The following is a 12,146-nucleotide window of genomic DNA, read 5'->3' on the forward strand; positions in this document are numbered from 1 at the left end:
TGTGCCAGTACCATACTGCCTTGATTACTGTAGCTTTGTAGTATAGCCTGAAGTCCGGGAGCCTGATTCCTCCAGAATCCAACAGCATATTAAAAGGATCATACACCATGATCAAGTGGGATTTATCCCAGGAATGCAAGGATTCTTCAATATATGCAAATCAATCAATGTGATACACCATATTAATAAATTGAAGGAGAAAAACCATATGATGATCTCAATAGATGCAGAAAAAGCTTTTGACAAAATTCAACATGCATTTATGATAAAAACCCTCCAGAAAGTAGGCATAGAGGGAACTTACCTCAACATAATAAAGGCCATATATGACAAACCCACAGCCAACATCGTCCTCAGTGATGAAAAATTGAAACCATTTCCACTAAGATCAGGAACAAGACAACGTTGCCCACTCTCACCACTATTATTCAACATAGTTTTGGAAGTTTTAGCCCCAGCAATCAGAGAAGAAGAAGAAATAAAAGGAATCGAAATTGGAAAAGAAGAAGTAAAGCTGTCACTGTTTGCAGATGACATGATACTATACATAGAGAATCCTAAAGATGCTACCAGAAAACTACTAGAGCTAATCAATGAATTTGGTAAAGTAGCAGGATACAAAATTAATGCACAGAAATCTCTTGCATTCCTATACACTAATGTATATGTATAGATTTTTCAGAAAAATCTGAAAGAGAAATTAAGGAAACACTCCCATTTACCATTGCAACAAAAAGAATAAAATACCTAGGAATAAACCTACCTAAGGAGACAAAAGACCTGTATGCAGAAAATTATAAGACACAGAGGAAAGAAATTAAAGATGATACAAATAGATGAAGAGATATACCATGTTCTTGTATTGGAAGAATCAATATTGTGAAAATGACTCTACTACCCAAAGCAATCTACAGATTCAATGCAATCCCTATCAAAGTACCACTGGCATTTTTCACAGAACTAGAACAAAAAATTTCACAATTTGTATGGAAACACAAAAGACCCCAAATATACAACTTTCTTAACCTTTAGAGTGTCCTTTCCCTCTGAGACATATTCATAATCACAACTTTACTTACCTGTTTCTTATGAGTTAAATACAGTTTTAATTATAGTTTGTAAAAAATTCTAAGTCAATATATATTTGTAGTTTAGTAAATTGTCATATATTATTTTTGCACATTGAACATTCTTTTTAGTTTGATTGATTCTCGTGGTATCTGAGTGGCCCAGACTCTACCCCATTACTCTCCATTATAATTTATCCCCCACAAAATACACATATTCCTCTCCAGAGTAATCAAATTTAACAAATTCTAGTTTCTTGTTTCTCTGAAGAAGCAAAGTGAAGTGGACCTAGGGTAAAATTCTGATATCTCAGACTTTGAAGTTAGACCCTGAAGTGTTAGCACAATGCTAAGTGATTGTAGGAATTCACTGAGTGACTTTGAAAGGAGGGAAAGACACTTAGGAAGAAAGGGGAGGGAGTGGGATAGAGGGGAGGAGGGCGTGAGGGAAGAAAGAAGGGTAGAGAAAGATTCCTTTGAAAGACTTGTTAAGCTGCTATTAAGTTAAGGCAAAGATTAAAAATTACCTCTGTGTAGGATAAATTTGCACATAATTTTTACAGGACAATGTTTACAAAAGGTTGGTTCTATTAGTTACAAGTTACATTTTTTTAAAAATGAAAAAGAAATAAGCCATGATATGTGTAAACCTAGGCATGTACATCAGGACCCAGGCACACTCACCCTGACCTGACATTCCAGGTGCTCAGTGGTCTGGCACCTTGGAACCACTTGGAGCAGTTGCTAGCCTCTTGTCAGAGCATTGGTGAAACAGAGAGGTGCTAAAACATGAAAATGATAGAAACAGGAGGAACTCGTTAGTTCTCTCCCCTTGGGGGGAAAAAGCAGTCTCACTGCACCGCAGTTCATGTAAAAGCTATGTACAAAAAGAGCATAACAGAGCCAGGTGCAGTATAGAATCATGCGGTGAAATGGCTTCCAAATTTTCTCTAAAAAAGAGAAAAGCAGAAATGCAAATATCTTGTGCTAATCTTATTTTCAAGTTATGAAAATATTTTTAAAAAGTTCAAGAATAGGAAAAAATGTGTGGATCAGCAAAACAGCTGACTCATAAAGGACAGCTGGTCAGAGTACGGATGAAGTCTGTACCCATTCATATAAGAAACTGAAGTGGGATATGAGGCACGTTTGGTACTATGGCCCAGGGACCCCGGAATACCCAAATCTTGCCTCAGATCACAGACAATCTCAGGGAGAAACATACATACTTACAATGGCAAAGAAAAACAGACACTTTGAGCAGTGAATGATAACGAGGCCACCCACTTCCCACAGTGTCCATGGGGGCCATGAGGACACCCCTGCCCCTCTCAGCCGTGGTGGTATTGGCAAAGGACTAGTGGGGAGCCTGAACCCCTCACCCCGCCACCCAGCAGTAATGAAGAGTCCCTTCTCCCAAGTAGCAACAGATGCTTAGTCAAGAACGTGGATTCCACCATGGCCTGGCAGGAGTGAGACAGCACCCCATCTCTCTGATGGTGCATTCTCAGAAAAGGCCTGTTGAACACAAATTTTAAAAAGGATCCAGAGTCTCATAACACAATACCCAAACAGATTAGGGTTTTTATTTTTCTGGAGGTTGGCAGTTCAGAGCTGACACTGGCTCTACCGTACCATCAGGGATTCATGGAGCTTATGGTGCAGTGGGGGGGCAGATTTTAACAGATAAATGAGGGTATATTCTGTCAGGGGGATGGTAGTGACTGCTTTGAAGAAAAATTAAGTAGGTTATGGTAGTAGAGAGTTACAAAGTAAATCTGATAAGGTGACATCTGAAGAAAGACCTACAGAAAGTGAGGGTTCTCTTCATATGTATCCATATATATGAATATATATATATGAAATATATATATGAATTATATATGAAAATATATAATTCATATATATATATGAATTATATATATATGTATTCAATATGGCCTGGGGAATGGCATTCCAGGCAGAGGAGACAGCAAAAGCAAAGGTTCTGAGGCAGGAACATGCTTAGTATTTTCAAGGAAAAAAAAAAGGCCAGTGTGTTTAGAGAGGAGCAAGCCGGGAGGAAGGTGGTAGGTGGTGACCTCAGAGAGGCAAATAGAACCAAGTCCTGTAGGGCCTTGCAGACCTTGGTAAAGACTTTAGGTTTCACTGTGTAAAATGGGAAGTCACTGGAAGGCTTTGAGCAAAGCAGTGACATTTTCTGACCTAATGTTTTGAAAGGCTCATTCTGGTTGCTATGTGAAGACTAGACCATAGCAAAGCAAGCGTAGAAAAGACAGACAAGCCGAACTGTAATTCAGTGGGAGATGGCAGTGGTTTGGATCAGGTTGGTAGAAATAGTGACAAATGGGGATGTTGTGACAGAAAAGCTGATAATATTTAGAAATCATAGATTGAATGTGGAGTGTGCAGGAAGGAGATGGGATGGTGGGCTTTTGTCCCACCAATTGGAAAGATAAGATTGTCATTTATTAAAATAAAGAAGACTGGAGAAAATGCAAGCTTGGTTTGAGATGCCTGTTACCCATCCAAGTAAAGATCAAATAATTAGCTGTATATCCAAATCTAGATGTATCTTTCTGCTTTATCACCCTCAGTGTGTGGCTTTATTGTTTGGCCCCAACTAATGATTGCAAGATGGCGGAACCACCTCCAGCATCACATCTGCCTTCCAGGAAGGGAGCAGAGGAAGGGCAATGGGTAAAAACAAAAGAGAGCATGCCAGCATTTTATTTGGGGTTCCTACAGAAGCCAAAGCCCTGAAACAAGGATTTGGATACAAGTAGTTTATTTGGGAGATGAAAGTATGGTGTATTAGTTTCCTGTGACTGCTGTATAACAAACTCAGTGGCTTAAAATAACTAAAATGCATTTACTCACAGTTCTGTGGTCCAGAAGTCCAAAATCAGTGTCACTGGGCCAAAATCAAGGTGTCAGCAGGGCTGCATTCCCTCCAGATGCTCTAAGAGAGAATCTGTTCCTTGGCTTCTTCAGGCTTCTGGTGACTGCCAGCATTCCTTGGCTTGTGGCTACAGCACTCTGATCCTTAAGTCCAGCATCTTCTCATCTGTCTCTGATTCATCTTCATAGCCCCTTTTCTTGTGTGTGTCAAATTTCCCTCTGCCTCTTTCCTAGGGCCCACCCAGATAATGTAGGATAATCTCCCCATCTCAAGACACTTAATTTATACAAACAACTTTCTTCCAAATAACATTTACAGGTTCCAGGGATTCAGACCTTATATCTTTGGTGGCCATTTTTCAGCCTATCACCTGTAGGGCTGGGGAAGTAAAACAAGGAAAGGCAGGTTATCAAACCGAGTACCACTGAGGGTGACTGGAGCAAAATCCTGATGGGGAAACTCTGGAACCCAGTGTAAATCACACTCCTCAGAGTTCTTCCATCCAAGGAGCAAATGAATGTTTATACACCAGTAACCGACAGTTATTGGTTGAAGGTTGCTCCTGGAAGGGCTTCAATTCCCCATCGCTGCTGGCCTATCACACAGGAGGCAAAGAGGACTCCAGTAGCAAGAGAAGACACTCAGGCAAGGAAATGCAGGTTCTGTCCACTGGAAATCAGGCTGAGTGCCCTGAAGTGGTAAGTGTGAGAGATGTGTGGGACACCAACAGCAACTGCTGTGGCCTTCTTTTCAACAGCTTCACGGCAACTTCCGCTTACATTTCATAGGCCAGATTTTCTTACATGGCCATGCCTAGCTCCAGGGGAGACTGGAAAATGTAGTTGTTTTTTTCGCTGGACACATTTCCACACTGAATAACATCAGAGCTCTGTTGGTATGGAAGAAAGGAAAGCTGGATGTTGAGTAGGCAACTAGCCACATAGGAGATAAGGATGGAAGCAGACAAGAGATAAGGATGACTCAGACTAGGGTTTTATCACTGGATATGGTGAGAAGTAGTCAGAATTCAGTATACTGGAGGCAGTGCCAATAGGACTATGGTTCTGGGGTTTGAGGAAAACACAAATCTAGAATCATGAAGAGTTTTTTTATCTTGAGTAACTGTAACTGTGGTGCCAATTAAAGAAATGGAGTGACTGGAGTGGGAGCAGGTTTGTGGCACAGGGAGTCTAGCACTCTGCTTTGAACTTGTGAAGACTGAGATGCCTATAGACGCCTATGGGAATGTCAATGTTGAATAGGTAGTTGGATAGAGAAGTCTGGAGCTCAGCAGCTCAGGCTGCAGATACAGATTTGGAAGTTATCAGAACAAGCTGGCATTAGAAGTTTCATTAGAAATTTCTAACATTTAGGGAACAGTATATTTCTTAGTTTTCTAGCCGTGGAAAAACAGATTTTATCAGTGTTTGCCTAATTCTTCACTGTTAGGATCCAGTGAAATAGACGGCTGTAGTTTTAAACAGAAAAAGGGTAAAGTGACTGTCCTCACATGTACTAACACTGCAGTCTCTCATCAGATAGACCTTTTGGCAGGAGGGAATTTTAATTGTTTTAAGAGATTGGCTTATAGAATCCATGCTTATGGTTATTAGTGGAAGTCAATCATTAAATATTTAAATGTTTAAATAGTCAAAAAAAGTACAAAGGGTAATTTTAGATGTTGAAAATGGGATAGCAATATATGTCAGATACAAATTTGATTTTGGGTTCATACTTTTTCAGTGGCTTTATAATATGTCCAGATTTGCTTTAGTTTCAACCTCTCCCATAGGCTTAAAAAAAGAAATATAAAAAAAACAAACAAAAAAATCTAAGCTAATGCATGTGTAAATATTTATTTACTATTAATTGTATCCTATGTTTGTATGTATTAATATGGAATAATTTTTCAGATAATTATTTATGCTTTTAGATGATTGTAGAAATCACCCTGAAGAAAGAGAGTTAGTGCTTGCTAACATTTCACTGTCTCCTTACCTCATTTGATCTGTGAACCAAGGTGTTACTCAGAATGTGAATAATTATCATAGAAAAGTTTCAAGAAAAAGTTGATCTGTAATGTAGATTTTTAAACAGAATTTCCATTCCCTTTAGAACATAAAAAAAATGAGATTTTAGATTTGTATGTACCTAGAATTCTTATAAAACACTGATAGAGACTTGAAAGCTATGACATTGCATTTTCTTTCTATAAACATCTTTTTTTGATGATTATAATGAAGGCTTTAGAATAAGGCCTTTATAAGTACAGTTAAGCGTGCTTTATTGGAATAGTGGGATATACACCTCCTCCACATCCTAACATTAAGCTTATCACAAATGAGAGCAGAGAATGGACTGAATATGAGCCACCATCTCAAATATGCAGTAAAAATAGGCATTGCAATGCTAGTACGTCAGCAAACACTCACGGTGACAGTAAATAACATTTTTTGGACAACAAAAAAAAAGTGCTTGAGAAAAAGCTACTTTTAACTATAATTCAATAATTAATTTTGAACAAGGGCAACCATGAAACTATGACCTAAAAATCATAAAGTGATAAATCTTTCATTTACTGTTTTAGGAGAGACAATTGACTGAAGAGCAGGCTGACACCACAGACATGTCTACAGAAGTGAGTTCTAGGAGTTCTGCTGGAGTCTCTCTCATTTGGTTCTAATTATATTTCAGGTGTAGTACAGAATGTGATGTGCAAATAGGATTTGTGAGCCACCACAGAAATGTTAAATTCTATTTATTTATTATTATTTTTGAAACTGAAAAAAACCAGTTTATCCATTTTTCCTACCTCCATCTCTTGCCTCTGGCCACCACCAATCTGTTACCGGTATCTATGAGTTTGGTTTATATATATATATCTTAGACTCCACATATAAGAGAGTACATATGGTATTTTTCTTTCAGTGTCTGACTTATTTCACTTAGCATAATACCCTCGGGGTTCATCCATGTTGTTGCAAATGGCAAGATATCACTCCTTTATGTGGCTGAATAATATTCCATTTTATGTGTGTATGTCTGTACACACACACATATACATACATGTACCACATCTTCATCCATTTATCCATCAATGGACATTTACTTTGTTTCCATAACTTGGCTATTGTTAAATAATGCTGTAATGAACATGGGGATGCATATATCTTTTCAAGTTAGTGTTTTCATTTTCTTCAGATAAATGCCCAAAGGTGTAATTGCTAGATCATATGGTAGTTCTATTTTTAATTTTTTGAGGAACATTCATACTGTTTTCCATAAAAACTGTACCAATTTACAGTCCCACCAACAGTGTACAAGTGTTCTCTCTTCTCCACATCCTTGCCAACACTTTTTATTTCTAGTCATTTTCATAATAGCCATTCTGACAGGTGTGAGGTGATATCTCATTGTGGGTTTTTTTGCATTATGTTTAATGATTAGTGATGTAGATTAATGATAAAGAGCAGTTTTCATGTGTCTTTTGGACATGTGTATGTCTTTTTTGGAAAAACATTTATTCAGATCTCATTTTTTAATCATATTTTTTTGTATTGAGTTGTATTAGTTGTTTATATATTTTGGATATTTGCAAATATTTTCTCCATTTTCATTTTGTCAATGATTCCTTTGCTATGCAGAAACTCTTTAGTTTGATGTAGTCCCACTTGTTTATTTTTGCTTTTGTTCCTTGTACTTTTGGTGTGAGAATCAAAAAATCATCGTCAAGGCATAATGTCAAAGAGCTTTACCGCCTGTTTTCTTCTAGGAATTTTATGATTTTGGGTGTTACACTCAAGTCTTTAATCCATTTTGAGTTAATATTTGTGTATGGTGTAAAAGTATTAGTCCAGTTTCAATCTTCTGCATGTGGCTGTCCAATTTTCCCAAAACCGTTTATAGGAAAGACTGTCCTTTCCCCATTGTGTATTCTTGGCTTCTTTGTCATCAATTATTTAACTATATATGCTTGGGTTTATTTCTGGGCTCTTTATTTTGTTCCTTTGATCTGTGTGTCTGCTTTTCTGTGAATATCATACTGTTTAAATTACTATAGCTTGTAATGTAGTTTGAAATTAGAGACTGTGATGCTTTCATCTTTGTTCTTCTTTGTCAAGATTGCTTTGGCTATTTGGGGTCTTTTATGGTTTCATACAAATTTTAGGATTATTCTATTTCTGTGAAAAATTCCATTGGGATAGGGAGTTTGATAGGGATTGCATTGAATCTGTAGATTGATTTGGGTGGTATGTACATTTTAACAATATTAATTCTTCCAATCCATGAGCATCGAATATCTGTCCATTTATTTGTGTTGTTTTCAATTTCTTTAATGTCTTGTAGTTTTCAATATACAGGTCTTTCACCTCCTTGGTTAAATTTATTGCTAGGTATTTTATTCTTTTTTGATGCAATTGTAAATGGGATTGTTTGCTTAATTTCTCTTTCTGATAGTTCATTATTAGTTTATTTAAATACAAAAGATTTTTGTATATTGATGTTGTATCCTGCAACTTTACTGAATTTGTTTATTAGTTTTTAAGTTTTTTGATGGAGTCTTTATGCTATATATATATAGTGTCATCTTAATATAGTGACAGTTTTACTTCTTCCTTTCCAATTTGGATGCCTTTTATTTCTTTTTCTTGCCTAATTACTCTGGCTAGGACTTCCAATACTATATTTAATAAAAGTGGTAAGAGTAGGTATCCTTGTCTTGTTCCTGATCTTAGAGGAAAAACTTTCAGCTTTTCACCATTGAGTATGATGTAGGCTTGTCACATATGGCCTTTATTATGTTGAAGTACTTTTGTATGTCCCCTCTGTACCCACTTTATTGAGGGGTTTTGTCATAATGGATGTTGAATTTTGTCAAATGCTTTTTCTGCATCTATTGAGATGATCATATGATTTTTATCCTTTGTCTATGTGACATATCACAGTGACTGATTTGTGGTTGTTGAACCATCCTTGCATCCCTAGAATAAATCCCACTTGATCGTAGTGTGTGCCTGTTGAATTTGGTTTGCTAATATTTTGTTGAGGATTTCACATTTGTGTTCACCAGGTAATTTTCTTTTCTTGTGGCATTCTCGTCTGGTTTCAGTATCAGGGTAATGGTGGCCTCATAAAATGAGTTTGGAAGAGTTCCCTCCTCCTTTTTTTTGGAAGAGTTTGAGAAGGATTGGTATTAATTCTTTGAATGTTTGGTAAAATTCACCAGTGAAGCCATCTGGTCCTGGACTTCTGTTTGTTGAGAGGTTTTTGATTACTGATTCAATCTCTTTACTAGCAGTCAGTCTGTTTAGATTTTTTATTTCATTATGATTCATATGAGTCTTGGTAGATTGTATATTTCTAGGAATTTATCCATTTCTTCCAGGTTGTCCAATTTGTTAGTGTATAATTTTTCATAGTAGTCTCTCTTACGATCTGTTTATTTCTGTGGTATCAGTTGTAATATCTCCTCTTTCATTTCTGATTTTGAGTCTTCTCTTTTTTTCTTGGTGAGTCTAGCTAGAGGTTTGTCAATTTTATTTATCTTTTTCAAAGAACCAGCTTAGTTTCACTGATCTTTTTTTATTGTCTTTTTAATCTCTATTTCACTTACTTCTGCTCTAATCTTTTTATTTCCTTCTGTCTACTAACTTTGGGTTTTGTTTGTTCTTCTTTTTCTAGTTCCTTGAGGTGTAAAGTTAGATTGTTTATTTGAGACTTTTTTTTTCTTGAGGTAGGTATTTATAGCTAAAACTTCCCTCTTAGGACTACTTTGGCTGCATTCCATAAATTTTGTATGTTACATACCCATTTTCATTTGTCTCAAGGTATTTTTTACTTTCTCTTTTTATTTCTTCTTTGAACCTTTGGTTATTCAGTAGCATGTTGTTTAATATCCACACATTTGTGAATTTTCCAGTTTTCTTGTGTAATAAATTTCTAGTTTCATAACATTGTGGTCAGAAAAGTTGCTTGATATGACTTCAGTCCTTTTAAATTTAGTAAGACTTGTTTTGTGACCTAACATATGATCCAGCTTGGAAAATATTCCATGTGCACTTGAGAAGACTGTGTTTTTGTTACTTTTGGATAGAGTATTTTATAAATATCTATTAATTCCATCTGGTCTAATGTGTTGTTTAAGGCTGATTTTTTTAATTGATTATCTGTCTGGATGATCTATCCATTAATGTAAGTGGAGTATTATAGTGTCCTACTATTAGTGTATTGCTGTCTATTTCTCCCTTTAGGTCTGTTAATATTTGCTTTATATATTTAGGTGCTCCTACGTTGGATGTGTAAATATTTACAAATGTTATATCTTCTTGTTGGATTGACTTCTTTATCATTATACAATGCCCTTTTTTGTCTCTGTTACAGTCTTTGTTTTAAAGTCTATTTTGTCTGATAAAAGTATAGCTACTCCAACTTTTTTTTCAGTTTCCATTTGTATGAGATATCTTTTTCCATCCCTTCACTTTCAGTCTATGTGTGTCCTTACATCCTAAATGAGTCTCCTGTAGGCAGCATATAGATGGGTCTTATTTTCTTATCTATTCAGCCACTCTGTGTCTTTTGATTGGAGAATTTAGTCCATTTACATTTAAAGTAATTTTTTTTTTTTAATTTTAAAAATTATTTTTATTTATTGTTTATTCATTTTGCCTGTGCCGGGTCTCAGTTGTGGCATGTGGACTTCTTAGCTGTGGCATGCAGACTCTTAGTTGTGGCATGAGGGCTTCTTAGTTGCGGCATGTGGACTTCTTAGCTGTGGCATGCAGACTCTTAGTTGCAGCATGTGAACTCTTAGTTGTGGCATGCATGCGGGATCTAGTTCCCTGGCCAGGGATGGAATCCAGGCCCCTGTTGGGAGTGTGGAGTCTTACCCACTGGACCCCCAGGAAAGTCCCTAAAGTAATTATTGATAGCTGTGCACTTAGTGCCATTTTGTTAATTGTTTTCTAGCTGTTTTTATACTTCCTCTATGTTCCTTTCTTCTTCTCTTGCTCTCTTCCTTTGTGATTTGATGACTTTCTTTAGTGGTATGCTTATATTCCTTTATCTTTTGAGTATTTACTATAGGTTTTTGCTTTGTGGTTACCATGAGGTTTACATGTAACAATTGCTATCTATAACAGTTGATATAAAGTTGATAATAACTTAAGTTTGATACCATTGTAAAGCTCAACATTCTTACTCTTCCCCTTGCTGCATTTAATGTTTTTGATGTCACATTTTACATCTTTTCATCTCGTATATCCCTTAATTGTTGTAATCATAGTTATTTTGACTACCTGTTTTTGAATCTTCTTACTAGCTTTATAAGTGATTAACTCACTAACTTTACTATATATTTACCTTTCCAGTGAGATTTATTCTTTCATATGTGTTCTTGTTATTAATCAGTGCCCTTTCTTTTCAGCTTCAAGAAGTTCCTTTAAAATTTCTTGTCAGGCCAATTTAGTGGTGATGAACTCCTTTAGCTTTTGCTTTTCTGGAAAACTCTTTTTATCTTTTCTGAATGATAACTTTGCTGGTTAGAGTAGTCTTGGTTGAAAATTTTTTTCTTTCACTGCTTTGAATATATTGTGCCACTATACATTTAGTAGAACTAAATAATAGTAATATAACTAAGACAGATAGTATGTTAATACATTTTTAAAATGAGTTTTATTAGAATATTTTGAAAAAGGTAAGACCTGATAAGATTGCTCATCAGCCTTTTGGAAACTCATTTTCTTAGGCTTGTCCATGTTGCATGAAATAGTGTCCTCTTTATTTTTTCTCCCTGCTTCCCTTCCTCTCTCCCTGCTCTTTCTCCGTGATGACTTCTATATTTGTTTTTTAAGGCAAAGCCCCTCTTCTCTCTCCCAAGGTGAAGATCCATTTCTGTCAGACATCTCTCATGTCCTGAACTGAACTCACTCTTTTTTTTTTTTTTTGAATAGACCTGTTATCCACTTCTGTTTTCCAGACTGGTGATGGATAGACTGACCCTACATTTCAGTTTGCCGAGAACAGCCGCTGTTTATACCTGTTGTCCTGGAATAATTATTATTAGTGCCCCTTTCACTTTTAAAATTGTCCTGGGTTGGATAACAAATCATATGGTCACCATAGTTATCTGTCTGATGAAGATCTGCCTTTTAAGAATCAGCACCTACGCCCGTTGTTAA

The 12,146-nt window shown here is 36.2% G+C and overlaps 1 protein-coding gene across 7 annotated transcripts in view; it reads left to right on the forward strand.

Moving 5' to 3' along the window:
- The window catches only part of DEUP1 (deuterosome assembly protein 1), a 230,290-nt gene that overhangs the window by 141,173 nt on the left and 76,971 nt on the right, over positions 1-12,146 (forward strand). The window contains exon 2 of one of the 7 annotated variants that reach the window (XM_082340462.1): positions 6,557-6,607. The exons of 5 other annotated variants lie outside the window; for them this stretch is intronic. The gene's annotated coding sequence lies outside the window, so the exon portion shown is untranslated. Of the gene's footprint in view, positions 1-3,992; positions 6,608-12,146 lie in introns of those variants that run through there. One more of the 7 variants, XM_082340463.1, reaches the window with a different exon arrangement.

The sequence above is a fragment of the Balaenoptera borealis genome (assembly GCF_965194805.1).
Source record: "Balaenoptera borealis genome assembly, chromosome: 11".
Taxonomy (NCBI): Eukaryota; Metazoa; Chordata; class Mammalia; order Artiodactyla; family Balaenopteridae; genus Balaenoptera; species Balaenoptera borealis.